General features: G+C 50.1%; 1 protein-coding gene across 8 annotated transcripts in view; it reads left to right on the forward strand.

Moving 5' to 3' along the window:
• The window catches only part of KIRREL1 (kirre like nephrin family adhesion molecule 1), a 196,595-nt gene that overhangs the window by 99,215 nt on the left and 81,779 nt on the right, over positions 1–15,601 (forward strand). The window contains exon 1 of one of the 8 annotated variants that reach the window (XM_053277811.1): positions 2,434–2,597. The exons of the other annotated variants lie outside the window; for them this stretch is intronic. The gene's annotated coding sequence lies outside the window, so the exon portion shown is untranslated. Of the gene's footprint in view, positions 1–2,433; positions 2,598–15,601 lie in introns of those variants that run through there. 8 annotated transcript variants of the gene reach the window in all.

A 15,601-nucleotide genomic window follows, 5' to 3' on the forward strand; every position in this document is an offset into this window, starting at 1 on the left:
AAGGCAGTCTACCTGACAATATCAAGTGCTGAGAGGCCAACACCAGTGGAGGACTGTTTCCTTTGTGCCCTGCTTCCAGATAAATCTGGTTGGCCTCTCTGGGGGGGAAAAGATGTGGGCTTGATGGACCTGTGGTCTGATCCAGCAGGGCTCTTCATAAATGCTATTAATGGCAGGAATAGCCCCCTCCATCACTGCCAATGAGGGCTGCAAAAACCACCTCCTTCTTCTTCTTGGCGTATGGCTTTGTGTACACTTTGGCAGGGGGTTCTGTATTGTGTTCTGTTGTATTCTGGGAATTTTTTTAGTATGTTGCTTGGTTTCTGAATTGACACAGTTTGCATGTTGATTTCATCTTGCACATCCCCCTGGATGCCTTTTTAAAAGTGGAGTACATAAATAGATGGAGCCACCATGAGCTGGAGCAGTCTTCCTCTGAACATCAGATCCTGGGGATATTGTTGGGTTGGGGTGTTCTGCCCTGTGTGTGTGGGCTTCCTAGAAGCATTCTGATTGGCTACTGCAGCCTAGAGGGCTAGACGGACTTGGGTCTGATCCTGCAAGGGTCCTCTTATGTTCCTGTTGTCCACTGTTGCAGTAGTTTTCAGGAGTCACAGTAGTGCTCACACCCCGATTTGTGTGCAAAGGGACATAGGAAGCTGCCTTGTACCGAGCAAGACCATTGGTTCATCATCTAGCTCGGGATTGTCCACACTGACCGGCAGCAGCTTCTCTAAAATTTTGGGCAGACGTCTCTCCCAGCCCTACCTAGAGATGCTACCAGGGATTGAACCTGGGACCTTTTGCCTACGAGGCAGATGCCCTTCCACTGAGCTGCGGCCCCATTCCCTAAGGGGAATATCTTCCAGCGCTCGCACATGGTCTCCCATCCAGATGCAAACCAAGGCAGACCCTGCTTAGCGAAGGGGTCGCATCATGCTCGCTACCACCCTTAGACTAGCTTTCCTCTCCTCCTACGTGCCGAGCTCCCGCCTTGCACCATCTCCCTCTTGGCACGGTCTCCCTCCTACTTCCCTGCCCCTAACATGTTGCCTCTTCTCTTCCTACGCTATGCCCCCCCAGTCCCCCCCCCCCCCGGCAATGGTTATTGGGGGATTATAGCTAACTCTTCATAAAGATTCCCCTAATTGCTTGGCTTACCTCAGGTTTTATCATCAAAGCAGCCGTTATTCCCTCTCTAGCCTCCTTTTCTTTTTATTATCTCTTAATTAATCACCCTGGCTTTCACACTTAGCAGATAATTAGAGTCTCCGGAGCCCTGCAGCTCATTTTCATAACCTCTTGCTCTGAGCGGCAAGTGGGCAGGGGAGAGAAGGAGAGACCAAGGTAACGGAAGCAGAGAAGTGGGCAGGGGGGGCGGGTTGCAGAGATAACAGCCCTACTACTGTTGTTGCCGGAGACCCTCACCTTGGCCCTATGAGGAGGAGGAGGGTGTTCCTTAGTCTTTCTCAAAGCCCCAGAAAGGAAATTTTGCACCACTTCGCAGCATTCCGATGTGCCAGGGCCTTGACGGACTCTCTCTGGATTTAGGAGCCAGCCCCCAAATTTCGGAGCCAGGCAGCGCCCTTGGTAAACTTCCCAGACTTTGTGACGTGAGGTGTGAAAGAGGGCAACTGGGTTTCTCTTTATCCCCTTTGCAAGTCACTTACTTAGACAAGAAACAGGGCTGCCCGGGGCAAATCGAGATTCGGGGCAGAGATCCCACGTCTGTCCCCTGCTAACTGAGCGAAGAGGCACCTTTTAAAAGTGGCGGTTCTCTTTATTGAGCAGGGGGAGAGCAACTGGCCCTCTCCGTCCCCAGCACAGCATCCCTCCAGTGGCTGTGGCTGGGATCTCTCTTGCGTAACTTTTTAAGATTGTGAGCCCTTTGGAGACAGGAAGCCTTTTTATTTATAGCTATGTAAACTGCTTTGGGAACTTGCGTTGAAAAGCGGTATATAAATCGATGTCATTTGAGTTGGCTCCATTTAAAGTCCTTGCTTGCTTCTGGAGCTGACTTGCCCCACAATGCATCAGGTGGGACCATGCACCAGGGCCAGCCAGCTGCAGAAGCAAGCTGTCAAAACTTCTCACTGTTGGTGCTCATTGGAAGGAAATTGAAAATTGTGAGGTGGCTTTCCAACTACCCCCCCCCGAGTGTGTGACTATGTTGGGGAGGGCAGTGTGGTCCTTAAAAAAAAAAAAGATAGATATATAATAATTTTAATGGACTTTCAGGATGAAGAAGGTTGGGAACTTGGGGGCCTTCTGTGTGCCTAGACAGAACTGACCTTGTCTCTCTGCCGCTGAGCTATGCCCCCATGGTCTGAAATGGGAACAAAGTTAAAATTCTCAGATTCCTTGCGGGGTGTGTGTGTGTGTGTGTCTGCCACCATCACTTCCCCCAAGGAGCTCTGGGAACTACATCTTGGGTGTGTGTGTGTGATGTGGAATCTCTGTGGGGGATTCCCACCTTGGCACAACAGAAGCGCAATTTGTACTAATAATGATGGTTTAATGCTGTCGGCTCTAATTGCAAGATGGCTCTGCCACCTTTTGCTGAATTCTGAACATACTAGCCTATTTGCAAGTGAGAAGTAAGTGTGTGTGTGTGTGTGTGTGTGTGTGAGGGAGGGAGGGAGAGAGGGCGGGGAGATCTTTTTAAAGTGCTAGTTCATAACATCCAATTACGAACCCCTTGCGGAGGGAATTTACACTTCGGAAGTTAGTGTCTCGAAACAGCTTTCATGGGCCCCAGCTAGCTGCCACAGTTTAGATCGACACCACAGATCTAGTTTGTGCAGTGGTCATTGCCAGTGGTTCTGTGCAAGGGGGCCTTGGGGTCTTCAGCACACAACTTGCAGCAGCGTCTACAATTCCCAGGGTCTTTTTTTGCGCGGGGAGCCATGACAGTTAAACTGGTGTCTAGTGTGCCATGTAGAAAACACCCCTTGATTGTATAGAAAGGTGTGTGTGTGTGTGTCTAAAAATCTCAAGTGTGTATGGGAGCAGATGGTGTTAAACTTGTGCATCTGTCCTGATATGTGATTGTGAACAGGACTCCGTGTTGCTCTGACAACTTCCTGGGTCCAAAGCAAACATCTGAGACGGCAGCTGGCTTATGTGTTTCTCTTGTTGATATGAGCTCGCTGGACCTGGCCAAAGCACAGATTCCTGTAAATTTGAATGTGGTTGAAAATGGTGGACAATGGAAGGCCCCTCTTTATTTCTGTCTCTTTTCAACGGCCTCTGTAAAGTCAGGGTCCTGCCCACTGTGGCCTACTGGGATTGCACCCAAAGTTTTCCTGTTTCATTTTCCAGGATGAAAATAGTTCTTTCAAGGGTGGGCTGGGGGTTGTAGTATGTCCTCCCTTTATTCATGGTCATCGGTTTCCTAATTGATGGCAGTTCAGGACCATCTTAAAACAAAACATCTCAGGTACCTGGGAATTGTCATGTGGACAGTCCCAGTTCATTGAGGATCATGTACTGAATGTGATGATTCTACATAGTCAATCTTGGCTGTATGACAACATCCCAAAGCCAATTGAGAGTGAAGGCAACTTTTTCTCCCCCGGCATTGGCTTCACTCTGAATGGCTTTTTGTCCTCTTTTGGAGCAAGCTCCAAAAATAGCCAAAAGAGTGGGATGGGATGCTTTCTTCCACTGCTGAATGTTTTTGCAAAAGCACGCCCCCCCCCGATGTCCTCCCTCTAGGTTACTCCATCACTTTGTACTGCCTTCCTTTCTTTGCTTCTGTGTTCTTTGCACAGAATCCTGTCCCAAATGAAAGAATACCTCTTTTAGAAGGGATGCTTGAGAAAATGATTTCCTGTCCCCCCCCCACCGCAAAAGAATGGATCTGCTACTTCTGTAGTGAAATTCTAGGAGCCGTCTGGAATTCCAGGTGTGCATGTGTGTGCGCCCAAGAGAGGGAATGTGCGAGCAGGCTGAAGGTTGTGGTAAGGGGTCGGGGGGAAGATAAGATGGAAGAGGAAAAGAAAGGAGGTGTGTGTGTGTGTGTGTGTGTGTGTGTGTGTGTGTGTAGGGGATATCATTGCCCAACTTTTATTACAAAATCTGAGAACAGTTATATGCCTGGAGGTGTTTCCATAGAAACGCCAAAGAAAGGAAGATCGGGAAAGTGTGTGTGTGTATGAGAGTGACGTGCTGAAAGCAACAACCCAATCAGAGCAAATGTTTAAAAGGCCTGAACAAAAAACCCATTCAGAGATAATTAAGTAACAGACAGCGGCTTCTTTAGTCTCCGCCATTATCACCGGAGCGGCTTCTGGATTCCACCCTGCTCCAGTCTGCTTCCCTTCCCCATCCCTCCCCCAGATAACAAAGTGGCTATATCACATCTTCCTTGCTCTGGGAGCGCTCTGGGAGAGGGGCACGCCTGCTCCCCACAAGCATGCCAGTCTGCTCATATTCCTGTAGGACGACTAAGGGACTGAATGGGGAAGAAAACTCCCAGGAGGTGGCAAGGTCTTTATGGCGCCTCCAGAGACAGTCCGCCTCTGAATATTGGTTGCAACAGGAGAGCACTGTTGCCTTTGTCCCCTGCTTGTGTGGGTTTCCCAGAAGCATCAAGCTTGGACCAGATGGGCCTTCAGACTGACCCACCAGGGTTGTCTTATGCTTAGTGTGTGTCTGCCTCTTAAGGGGTGTATCTAGCCCAAGGCTTCACAGCTTGGGCCCTCCAGATGTGATTGGACTACAACTCCACTAATCTCAAGGCACCGTGGCCAGTAGTCGGGGATTGTGGGAGTTGTAGGCCAACATCTGTATGCTGAGGTTGTGCAGTCCTGATCTAGCCTCAGACGTTGTCTCTCTGCTTGGCAGTGAATTTCTAGAGTCTCGGACAGGGAGGAACCTTTCTCGGCCCTCCTACCAGAGATCCTTTTAACTGAAGATGATGGTTGTGGAGTCTGGGTCTTTCAGCTTGCAAAGAAGACACTTGACCACCAAGCAATGAGCCCTCTCCAAAAGGAATACCATTACCAAGCAGGCTACTGGCCTATCTTGCCCAGTTTGGTTGTATGCAATTGGTAGAGCCTCTTTGGGCAGGGGACTGTCCAAACAGGCTGCTTGACAACACCCCAAAGCCAATTCAGAGTGAAGGCAACACTTTCTCACTCAGCATTGGCTTAAAATTGAATAGGCTTTTCACCACTTTGTGAGCAGCCTCCGTCCTTTTAACTGGAGAAGCCAAGCACTGAACTGAGGACTGTCTGAATGTAAGTTGTTTGCCCCACCATATGCTCGAGCTACGAGGCCTGTCTCTGTTGGAAACCTCTTGTTTGCCTGTTCCGAGCACTTGAATTGTGGAGACCCAAGCATCTAAATGAACTCAGAGTCAATAATGGCTTGTACTTGCGCGAGCTCTATTCGTAAGGTTTGCGGATTTGCAGTGTTTTTTTCTGTTGTCATTGTGGCGTTTTTGTTTGTTCCAACATCCAAGTTTTGACAGCCCTAATTTAAAACAGCCCAGGCATGTATGTTCTGTCATATCTGGGTTCCTTCTTCCAGGGTCCCTCTCTTCCCTGACTTATTCCCGTCCTGATGTCAGCGTCTCATCTTCTGCCTTTGGTAATGAGGCTTCCTGGGTAGCAGCAAAAGCAACCTTGGTTTCGGCATTATGTCTTTGTTGTTATGTTGGCTGGCGCTTTTATTCAGATGACACGATTGGGTTGATAAATGAGAGGGGAGGCTTTCCTTTTCATTCTCCACGCTGCACATCCTAAACAGGAATGGAAATGCAGCCTGCTTCAGACTCCGGGATACAGGGCTACAGATGAGCGTATTTTCCGTTGCCCTTTGCCCCCCCCCCCCCACCGTTTTCATGGAGGGCTTGTAGTTTGGTGACCGGCAGAGCACCTGCTTTGCATGCAGGAGGTCCCAGGTTCAGTCCCTGGCAGCATCTCCAGTAGGGCTGGGAAATATCCTTGCCAGAATCCCAGGGGACCTGCTGCCAGCCCGTGCAGACCGGTGGTACTCCAGATGTGGCTGGTTATCTCCAGCTCCAGTGTATTGGGACTGGGTGTGATGGGGGTTGTAGTTCATCAACATCTGGAGTACTGCAGGTTGGAGAACCTGGGTCTAGACAAAACTGAGCTAGATGGACCACTGGTTTGACTCTGTGTGAGGCAGCTTGCTATGTTCCTTGAGTACGATTCTGAGCTCGATGGTCCAGGGATGGGGTGGAGAACTCTTCTTCAGATAGGCAGCATGAATGGGCCCCTTTGCTAAGCATGGTCTGCCCCGGTTTGCAGTTGGATGCTAACAGAGCAAAAAGACACCTTTTTAAAAGGGGCGATTCTCTTGTATTGAGCAGGGGGAGAGCAACTGGCCCCATCCAGCCCCAGCACAGTATCCCTCCAGTGGCTGTCGCTGGTGTCTGCCTCACGTTTCTTTTTAGATTGTGAGCCCTTTGCGGACAGGGGACCATCTTATTTCTGTATTACGGTCGTTCCTCGGCAACCGCGGAATCGCGGTTTTGAGTATCCGTGGCTGGGAAATTGGGGCAGGTCTCGACAACTGTGACCTTGATCTGAGGCTTGGCAAGATGGTTGCAATTTTGGGGAGGTGTGTTTTTTTGCTATTTGGGAGGGTTGGGGGTGATTTTTTCTTCACTCCTGTTACTGACTCATGGTGATTTGGGGGGATATTTTCTAATTTTTATGGTATGTTGTGGTCCTTTCACAGCCTCGATTTCCCTAACCCTCTGGTTTGCCATTGATTTCAATGGCTTACCAATCATGAGATTTTCCTGGAACGGAACCCTCGTGACTGTTTGTTTTTCTCTGTAAGCCGCTTTAAGAACCTTGGTTGAAGATCGGTTTATAAATATTCGTAGTCGTAGTAGTAGTAGCTCTGTCTGTTGTAAGGTCCCACGTCCAGTCTTCGGCATCTCACTGGGGAAAACCCCGCCTGAAACTTCAGAGAGCCGCAGCCAATCACGAGCCAGTGTGGATGGAGCAAAAGTGGAGTTGCATGTGCTGAATAGCAGGTGCTCAGCATCCTGGCTACAGTCGTCTTTTCTAGCTGCAGTTTCTAAGCTCCCTTCAGTGGCAGCCCCACGCCGAGCTTCTTGCAGTAGTCCAGCCAGAATAGTGACTCAGGGACACAGGCATTACATCCAGCCTGCGGCAGCTTCACTGGCTGCCGGTCTGCTTCCAGACCAGGTTCAAAGTTGTGGTCTTGATTTTTAAAGCCCTACACAGCTTGGGGCTGCATACCTGCATACCATCACGTTCACCCATATGTACCTTTGTGGGCGCTCCGTTTGACATCTGGGGCCATGCTCACGTCCCTGCCGTGAATGGAAGTCCGGTTGGTGGGGACTAGAGACAGTGCCTTTCTGGTTGTGGCCCCTCTGCTTTGAAATGCCCTCTTGGAAGAGCTTTGCCATGCCCCTTCCCTCAGGATTTTTACAAAACTGAAGACCCATCTTTTTAGAGAGGCAAACAGTTAAAAAGTGTTTGTGCCATTGCTTATATCTGGTAGGCCAGAGCCAGCATGGTGTAGTGGTTAGAGTGGTGGACTAGGACCGGGGAGACCCGAGTTCAAATCCCCATTCAGCCATGAAGCTAGCTGGGTGACTCTGGGCCAGTCACTTCTCTCTCAGCCTAGCCTACTTCACAGGGTTGTTGTGAAAGAGAAACTTAAGTATGTAGTACACCGCTCCGGGCTCCTTGGAGGAAGAGCGGGATATAAATGTAGTAATAATAGGCTTTTTTGGTGCATGCTCAGCTTTTAACTTGTAACATTGAATTGAACTTTTAAAACTTTGTAACATTTAAACGTGGTTTTAGCCTTAATGTATGTATGTTATTGTTTTGATCAATTATCGGCCAGTGCCGAGTGAGAAAATGTTGCCTTCGCTCTCAATTGGCTTTGGGATGCAGCCCTTTTACATTGTACCCGTTTTATTAATTTCGTGAGCCACCCCGAGCAGTAGGCTATTGGTGGGGTGGGGTGTGCCTATTTCAAACAAATCATACATGTGGCATGCTGGTGCATGAAGCCGCAGTTGGGAAACGAGCCTCTGTGTGAACCAGTCGCGAGAGGCGAGACCCCGGGAAACACCACACTCCCCACCCGGAATGTGTGCTGTTCCTGTGTGGGTTGGAGTGTTTTCTCCCCCCCTCCCCAACTTGGGTTTCTGCCAGAGACGTCCTCGACAGATTGTCTTCGTTCTGCTGCCTGCGGCATAGAAGAATCCGCTCGTTCCCTTGCTGCGAGAGGCAAACTTGGTTGAAAGCAAAAATCTGCCGTGGGCAGAGCTGCGGAAGAGCTCATCATCTTGTTTTGGGGCTTCCCCTCTTGACTGGTCTCCTCGGTGACTCATAAAAATAGCCCCCTGGAAGGAATTTTAGGCAAGCGAGGCTAGTACGGGCTCGTCAGGTTGGATCCGTTGGTGGCTGAGTTCTGCACAATGTTTTCCTGGTGCTGAGGGGTCAGCCTGCTGCCCATTGCTGGACCTCGGGGTTTTTGTGTTTTGTGTGTGTGCGCGGAGGGGGATGCTAGAAGGATTATGACCCTCCCCTTTTGCAAACCTTGATCGCCATTTCTTCTGGCCAGAAGTCTACAAGGATGCTGGCTCTGTGTCCTGTTCCTGTTGAAGTGATACATACGGCGAGGGGCCTGCCTGATGGCTGGAGTGTTTGATTTGTGCAGTGTCAAGGCAGGCCTTAGAATCCGTCCGCCAAGGAAACTGTCGGACTCTCCCTGGATATAACAAAACCGCCTAGAGACTTGGGTGGTGGGTGGCATACAAATAGGTTAAATAAATAAATAGAAAGCCGAGAATCAGGCCATCGGAAGAGCCCTGCTGCATCTGACCGGGTCCAGCGTTCTGCTTCCTGCGGTGGCCAGTCAAATGCCTCCGGAAGCCCACAAACGGGGCATGAAGGCAACAGCCCTCCCTTGCTGGTAGCCAGAGGTAGACTACTTCTGGACATGGAGGGTCCATGTAGCCATTGTGGCTAAAAGCTGCTGATAGACTCCTCTTCCGCCATGTATTTCTCTAACCCAGAGCTTGACAAATCCAGGTGCCAGGGATCCGTGGCGCCTAGGCGAGGATGTTTAGAGGTAGAGTCATTGGACACAATCTTCCTTTGTCCCAGGCTGCCCTGTTTTTTGTCGGTCACTGAATCTAGTGGTTTTTTCTGGCTCCTAAATTTTTGTTCTGGCTCCTAGATCCCAAGGAAATTTGTCAAGGCCTTTTTAATAAGAGAGTCACTGCTGGATCCGGCCAAACGCCCATCTAGCTGAGCATCCCGTATCCCAGGGCTGCACTGCTTTGGCCCTCCAGCTGTGCTTGGACTGCAGCTCCCATCATGCCCACCCACAGTGGCCAGTAGTCGGAGGTTATGGGGATTGTAGTCTAGGATCTGCAGGAGGCCCAGAATTGTGCAGCCCTGCTGTATCCAGTGGCGGTCAAATGGAGTCCCAGAAGCAGGGTGTGGTGCTGGTGGCCCTTGTCCCAGCATGCCACAACCCCGAGGTATTCTGCACCTGTGCATGGAGGTTCTGTTTTGTTCTCGTGGCCACTGCTCATTGATAGCAAAGAAAATGCAGGCTTCTCGCGGGGTAAAGAGGCTGGAGAACTCCGTCTGTGAACTCTGACATGGTTTCTTTTGTTGTGCGTTTTCTTGCCACGGAAGATCTCAGGCAGGGACTTAACGGCGACTTTCTGGGCTCTCCTTGAATCCGTGACGGTAAACCTTGGGGCTCTTGCTGGCTTTTCGGTGAAGCCTTTTGACGCCCTCATGTGCCACAACACTCCATGTTTGGAATCTGTCCTCCTATCAGCCGCTGGGAATGTTCCCGGCTGCAGGCAAAATGCTAAGCCCAAACCAGCCTGATATTCTTGGGGAAACAAGTTTGATTCTTCTTTCTCAAAACCGCTTTAGCTCACCCAGCGTTGGGGTCAGGGGTGTAGTGGAGGGGGGGGCACGCAGGGAAAGAGCACCAGTACCTGTCGGCTTCTCTGGCTGTCGGGGTGGGCATGGGGGCTGTCATGGGGAGTGCCTGCACTTCTGAATTGGCAGCTACATCGCTGCGTGGGGTATATTCTTGTGGGGCACTGCTACCCTCGGTTGTCCGAAAGCCTCCTCCCTCTCACTCTGTTTTTTCTCCTTTTCTGCTCCTTATGCCTGGATCTCTCTCCTCGAACATCCACAGGATGTTTAGACCACTCCTCAAAGCCCACCTTTTTTGTGCAACCTTTGACACAGTCCCCTGGTGGTCCCCATGCCCCACTGTAAGTAAGGACCTATACCGGAAATAGCCATGTATTCTTTTCATGTTCCCTCCCCTGCGTGGAATTTTAGATTGTAAGCACCTCAGGGCAGGGACTTTATTTCTTGGCCTGAAATAGCGGCCCCACCTCTTGTTCAGCCCTACCCCTCTCTTCCTGCCTCCCCCTTCCTCTCTTGTATTATTTATTTATGTGGCGTGTTTATATACTGCCCCCAAACTCGTGTCTCTGGGTGGTTTGCAATACAACACTGATTAAAACAAAATCAAAACATTATAACAACAATTTTGAAACAGTGATGGATTCTATAAGTTTAATTAAAAGCTTGGGTGAATAAATGCTCCTTTAACAGCCATTTTAAAAGCTGCCGGAGATGGGGAGGCTGTTGTTTTGGCAGGGAGCGTGTCTCACAGCAAAAGGCCTATCCCTGAGTAGCCACTGAAGGATCTGGTGGCAACCGCAGACGGACCTACCTGGATGATCTCAATCGGCGGCGGGATTCATAAGGGAGAAGGCATCTCGTATCCTGAGCAGGGCCACTGTGAGTGGGTTTGGGCCCTGGTGAAAAAAAAAATTCGGATCCATCCCCCAACCACTGCCGCCGCCATGAGTCTTCTGACAGCTAGAATTATTTTAAAGATCAGCGGTTCAGCCTCGTGGCGGTAGCGGGGTGGGCGAAGGACCCCTTCCAGACTGCCGGGCCCCAATAATTTGTACTGGCTCCCCGCCCCCCACAATCGGCTCTGTTCCTGAGTGCTGAACAGAGACCCAGAAATAGAGGGTTAGCTCAGTAGCTGGCCTTTTTTGTGTGGTTGCCACTAGTCCTGCCTCTTCCCTCAGATGCTTTTCTGGCACAGGGCATAGATGAGAAACGGGTCTTCTGTCCTTTGCACTGAGATACAGAGAGGGTAAGAAACAGCGGGACCCCTCTCTGACCACTCGGAAAGGATTCCTGCTGTTTTATAGCTTTTCAAAAATGGCAGTAGAAAGGAGCATACACCATCTGTGTCCTGCTGGGTGTCCTGCTTGCCAGAGGGCCGGGGGCCCTCATCACTGGCGAGCTGGCAAGTGGATTGGTAGATGCCTGGTGATAAGATAATCCATCTTAACAAACTAAATATAATTTTATTATTTATCTCTGTAAACTGCTTTGGAAACCTTTTGTTGAAAAGCGGTATATAAATATTTGTTGCTTTTGTTTGTTTGGTGTTGAGCCATAGATTGTAAACCCCTCGGAGCAGGAATCGTCCTTTCATACATGCCGAGGATGTGCCAAATCAATCAATCGATCGCTCCATTCCCCAAACGAATAGCAATAAAAGTTGTCCGTCCGTGCTCAAAAATCAGCTGGGAGCCAACGACTGGGGCAGGGTGGTGGTGGAATCTAAGTGTCTGATTTGTACACGCACAGTTGCAAAAGGCAGCCTGCCTCTCCCGGGATGGCTCTGTCTCTGACCTCTGCAGGGGCCATCTTGAGAGTGTGGCCTTCCTCCGCCCTACGTCGTGAGCACATGTCCTTGTGAAGGTGGAGGACGCTTTACGCCTTCTGCAATCCGGTCTGAGGCCTAGCCTAGGGGAAACACGCAGCCTGTGTTTGGCAAGGGCTCCAGCAGGCTGCTTAGAGCAAGAGCTGTTCCCCACACGCTAGGGTGGCCAGCTGGAGTTGGCCCGTGGACACATGCTGGGCTGGACCATGCATCGGCGTAATTATTTTAATCAACTCATTACCACAAGATCTGGTGGCAGCCGCTAACTCAGATGGCTTTTTCAAAAGGATCAGACAAATCCTCTGAGGTCTCCGGGTCAATCGACCAAGCTGTTTGTTTTTGTGATGTTGAAGTGGAGCCTCCATGTTCAAAGGCAGCATACCAGATCCTGGGGACAAACAGGGAGAGGCTGCCCCTTCTTGTGAGCATCCAAGGAGAGCATTGCTGGGGCAGAGAGGAAGGACACTTGACTGGACCTTTTGGCCTGATCCTACAGGGTTGTGTTATTTCCCCCAGGGAGCACACCTCGAAGCACCTTATGCATGCACTCGATTAATACAGTGGAAGACAGACAAAAGGCGCCTCTATAATCTGTTTGAGGTCGGAGCCATGACAAGGCCAGAATAGATTTATACTGAAGTGTGTGAATATATATTATTATTATTATTATTTACTTAACACAGTCACTCCAGAAACTAGAGCTTTCTGGGTGGTGATGGCGGAGGAGGGGGAAAGCTGTCCAGAAAAGGATGCCGAAATCCAGGTGCTCAGTAGCCTCTGGCATCGGAATATTCAGCTCAGTAAATGCAGGACCTGACACATCCCAGGCACCATGGCGCCTAGAAACTTAGCTGTGGCACCCAGACTCGGATATTCAGAGGTGGAGTTACGTAATCAGAGCTTTCTTTGTCCTCCAGCAACTCTGTTTGGGTTCTCTTACTTGTAAAGGGAATAAAAAGAACCCCTTTCCTCCCTCCTCCCCTGTATCTGTCACCAAGTCTGGTGAGCTTGCATTTTAAGCATCCATTGTCTGGTTCCCAAATTCTTGGGCCGGCTCCCAGGTCCAAAGAAAACCGGTCGCAGACTGAGTGGATGCTACCTGGGTTGCTGCAAAGGTCAGGAAACAGGCCTCCCTTCCTCTCTGGCACCTCGCTTGTTTTATTTTTGCAAACCAAGACAAAAACGTGTCCTTGTATACCTGCCCGGGGCAGCCCAGAGGTATTGCAAGGCCTTAAATCCTGCTGCCTTTGTGCCCTGTCTCCGGTGGGGGGCAGCCTCTTTCAGAATTGGCCCCATCGGCCCCGAAGAGCTACTCCCAAGGAGAGGCATCTTGACTCTCTGCTGTCTGCCGTGTCAGCCGGCTGCCTCACCTCGCCCCATGAAAGGGCTGCCTCTGTCCCTGACTCGAGTGGAGTTTCCGCAAACACAGCCCTGGGTCTGGAGTGTCCATTTGGAGTGGGCTGTAAGCAAAATGGTTGGCACCTTCCCTCCCTGCTCCCCCCCCCCCCCGGTCAAGCTTCCTGGGTAGACCTCCTTCCGCGTCCTGCCCCAGCCTTGGCTTTCTGAGTTCTGACAAAGTTTTGGAGATCCGGAGTGGCCTCCCCAATATTTGGGGCTTTCCAGGATGGAGAGGATTGGGCACGCCAATGCCAGCCTGCTTCACTTTTGAGTTTTCCATGCAGAGGGTGTCTGTTTTTCCTCTGGTTTATCTTCCCTGCGGTCTCCCTGCTGAAGCTAAGCAGAGTTTGCAAATGGAGACCAAAAAAAGAAAAGAAAAGAAAAAGGGTTTGGAAACAGGAGGGTGAAAGGCTAGAGGGTCCCCCCCCCCCCTCTCTCTCTCGTCTTCCAGCGAGTCTTGACAGGAAATTCCTCAAATTCCAGGCTTGTAGAATCATTGCAGGCTTGCAACCACAAGAGCCAGTGTCGAGGGGGAGAGGGAGAGGGAGAGAGAGGAGAGGAAAGAGATGGCTGTTCTTCATCTCTTGAAGGGCTTTTGCAAAGCATCTCAGGGACCATTCCGGCGAGAGGCAGGGAGCTTTCCTGCCCCTTAAATTAACCCTGCCAAGGAGTGGGGAAGTGGGTATGCCTCCAGAAGGCCAGGACTCCCTAATGGGGTTGGTGTGAGTGTGTGGGGGTGGTTTGAAAAGAGAGTCTTCATGTTCTGGCTGGATCCCTCCTGTGGAATGCATGGGAATTGGAGCAAAACCCATCATCTTTCTCCCTCCCTCCCTCCCTGGTGCAAGGATCCACTTGATCAGAGCACTGCCGCTTGTCCTGGAAGCATGCCGAACCAGCTCTGGTTGTCGGGACTTTCCTGCCTGCTGCTTACATAGTTTCTGATGCCAGCACAAAACTTACACTAGCCAGAATGCTCACTGGCGTAACAAATGCCCCAATATGTTGCATTTCTAAACCTACAAGGGCTCTTTATTTTATTTTTTGCATTATATGTCCTGCTCTTCCTCCGAGAAGCCCCGAGCAGTGTACATGGTTTGTTTGTTCTCGCAACAACCCTGTGAGGTAGGTTAGGTTGAAAGAGAAGGGACTGGCTCTGGTATCACTAGGTGAGTTTCATGGCTGAATGGGGATTTTGAACTTGGGTCTGCCCCATCTTAGTCCAACACTCACGGCACCACATTGTCTATCTATGGAGAGGAGAGCTGGTCTGGTGGTAGCAAGCATGACTTGTCCCCTTAGCTAAGCAGGGCCCACCTTGGTTGCATATGGATGGGAGACTAGAAGTGTGGGCACTGGAAGAGATTCCCCCCTTAGGGGATGGAGCCGCTCTGGGAAGAGCAGGAGGTTCCAAGTTTCCTCTGTGGCAGCATCTCCAAGACAGGGCTGAGAGAGACTCCTGCCTGCAACGTTGGAGAAGCCACTTCCCGTCTGGGTAGACAATACTGAGCTAGATAGACCAAGGGTCTGACTCAGTATATGGCAGCTTCCTATGTTCTTGTTAACTTAAAAATAATGTATAACATCCAAAGATGATGGTAGGTTTAAGAAACAGCCGCTTGCCCATTAGTACAAAGTCTGTCTATTCAGAAGTGTGTTCAGTGCCCCACTAAATGCAAACACAGAGTCAGGCTATTAAAAACCCGGGTTCAAGTCTGGTTTGGGTTCTTCGGCATTTTCCAGCTCTGCCTCAGTTCCCATTCAAAGGACATTAAAGAATGATTTGATCACCGGTTCAGATGCCTGGGACCAGTTTAGATCCGTTGCATGTGGAATAATCGCCAAGCTCTTTCGGCAGCAGGGTAACTTGAAAAGCAGTATCCCAGCCTGAGAAAAATGTGTATCTTTTTAATTTGTTTGGGAACTTTGAAAGTTCAAAAAAACCTTTCAAAGCTCAGAGGCAAGATCACAAACCCAAAAGCACCAAAAAGGAAAATGAAACCAATCCTAGAATTGGAGACTGAGTTTATGGTTATGGAGCTGCTTATGTGGAAGTGCTCTTTTGTGCTCGAGAATTCAGGGCAACCGAGGAATCTGAGGTGCAGGCAGGTCTTTGAACTGTTGCTCGCTGAGGCTCCCTGACGGGTCCCATGCCTTGTGCAACTGGGGAAGGTGCAGAAGAGGGCAACCAAGATGACCAGGGGGCTAGAGACAACTTTCTTACGAGGCAAGGGCACAACGTCAGGGACTTTTTAGTTGGGGGGGAAAAGGTGACTAAAGGGGAGATAGAGGTTTTAAATGCTTTTAATTGTAAACCGCCCAGGTTTGGGGTGGTATAGGAATATTTTAAATAAATATAAAAGTGTGCATGGTGTGGACAGAGACCAGTTTTCTCCCTTTCTTGCAGGGCTAGAACTAGGGAATCATCCCCTGAATTGTGATTGCCAGG

This window comes from Hemicordylus capensis, chromosome 14 (genome assembly GCF_027244095.1).
Source record: "Hemicordylus capensis ecotype Gifberg chromosome 14, rHemCap1.1.pri, whole genome shotgun sequence".
In the NCBI taxonomy this organism is placed as follows: domain Eukaryota; kingdom Metazoa; phylum Chordata; class Lepidosauria; order Squamata; family Cordylidae; genus Hemicordylus; species Hemicordylus capensis.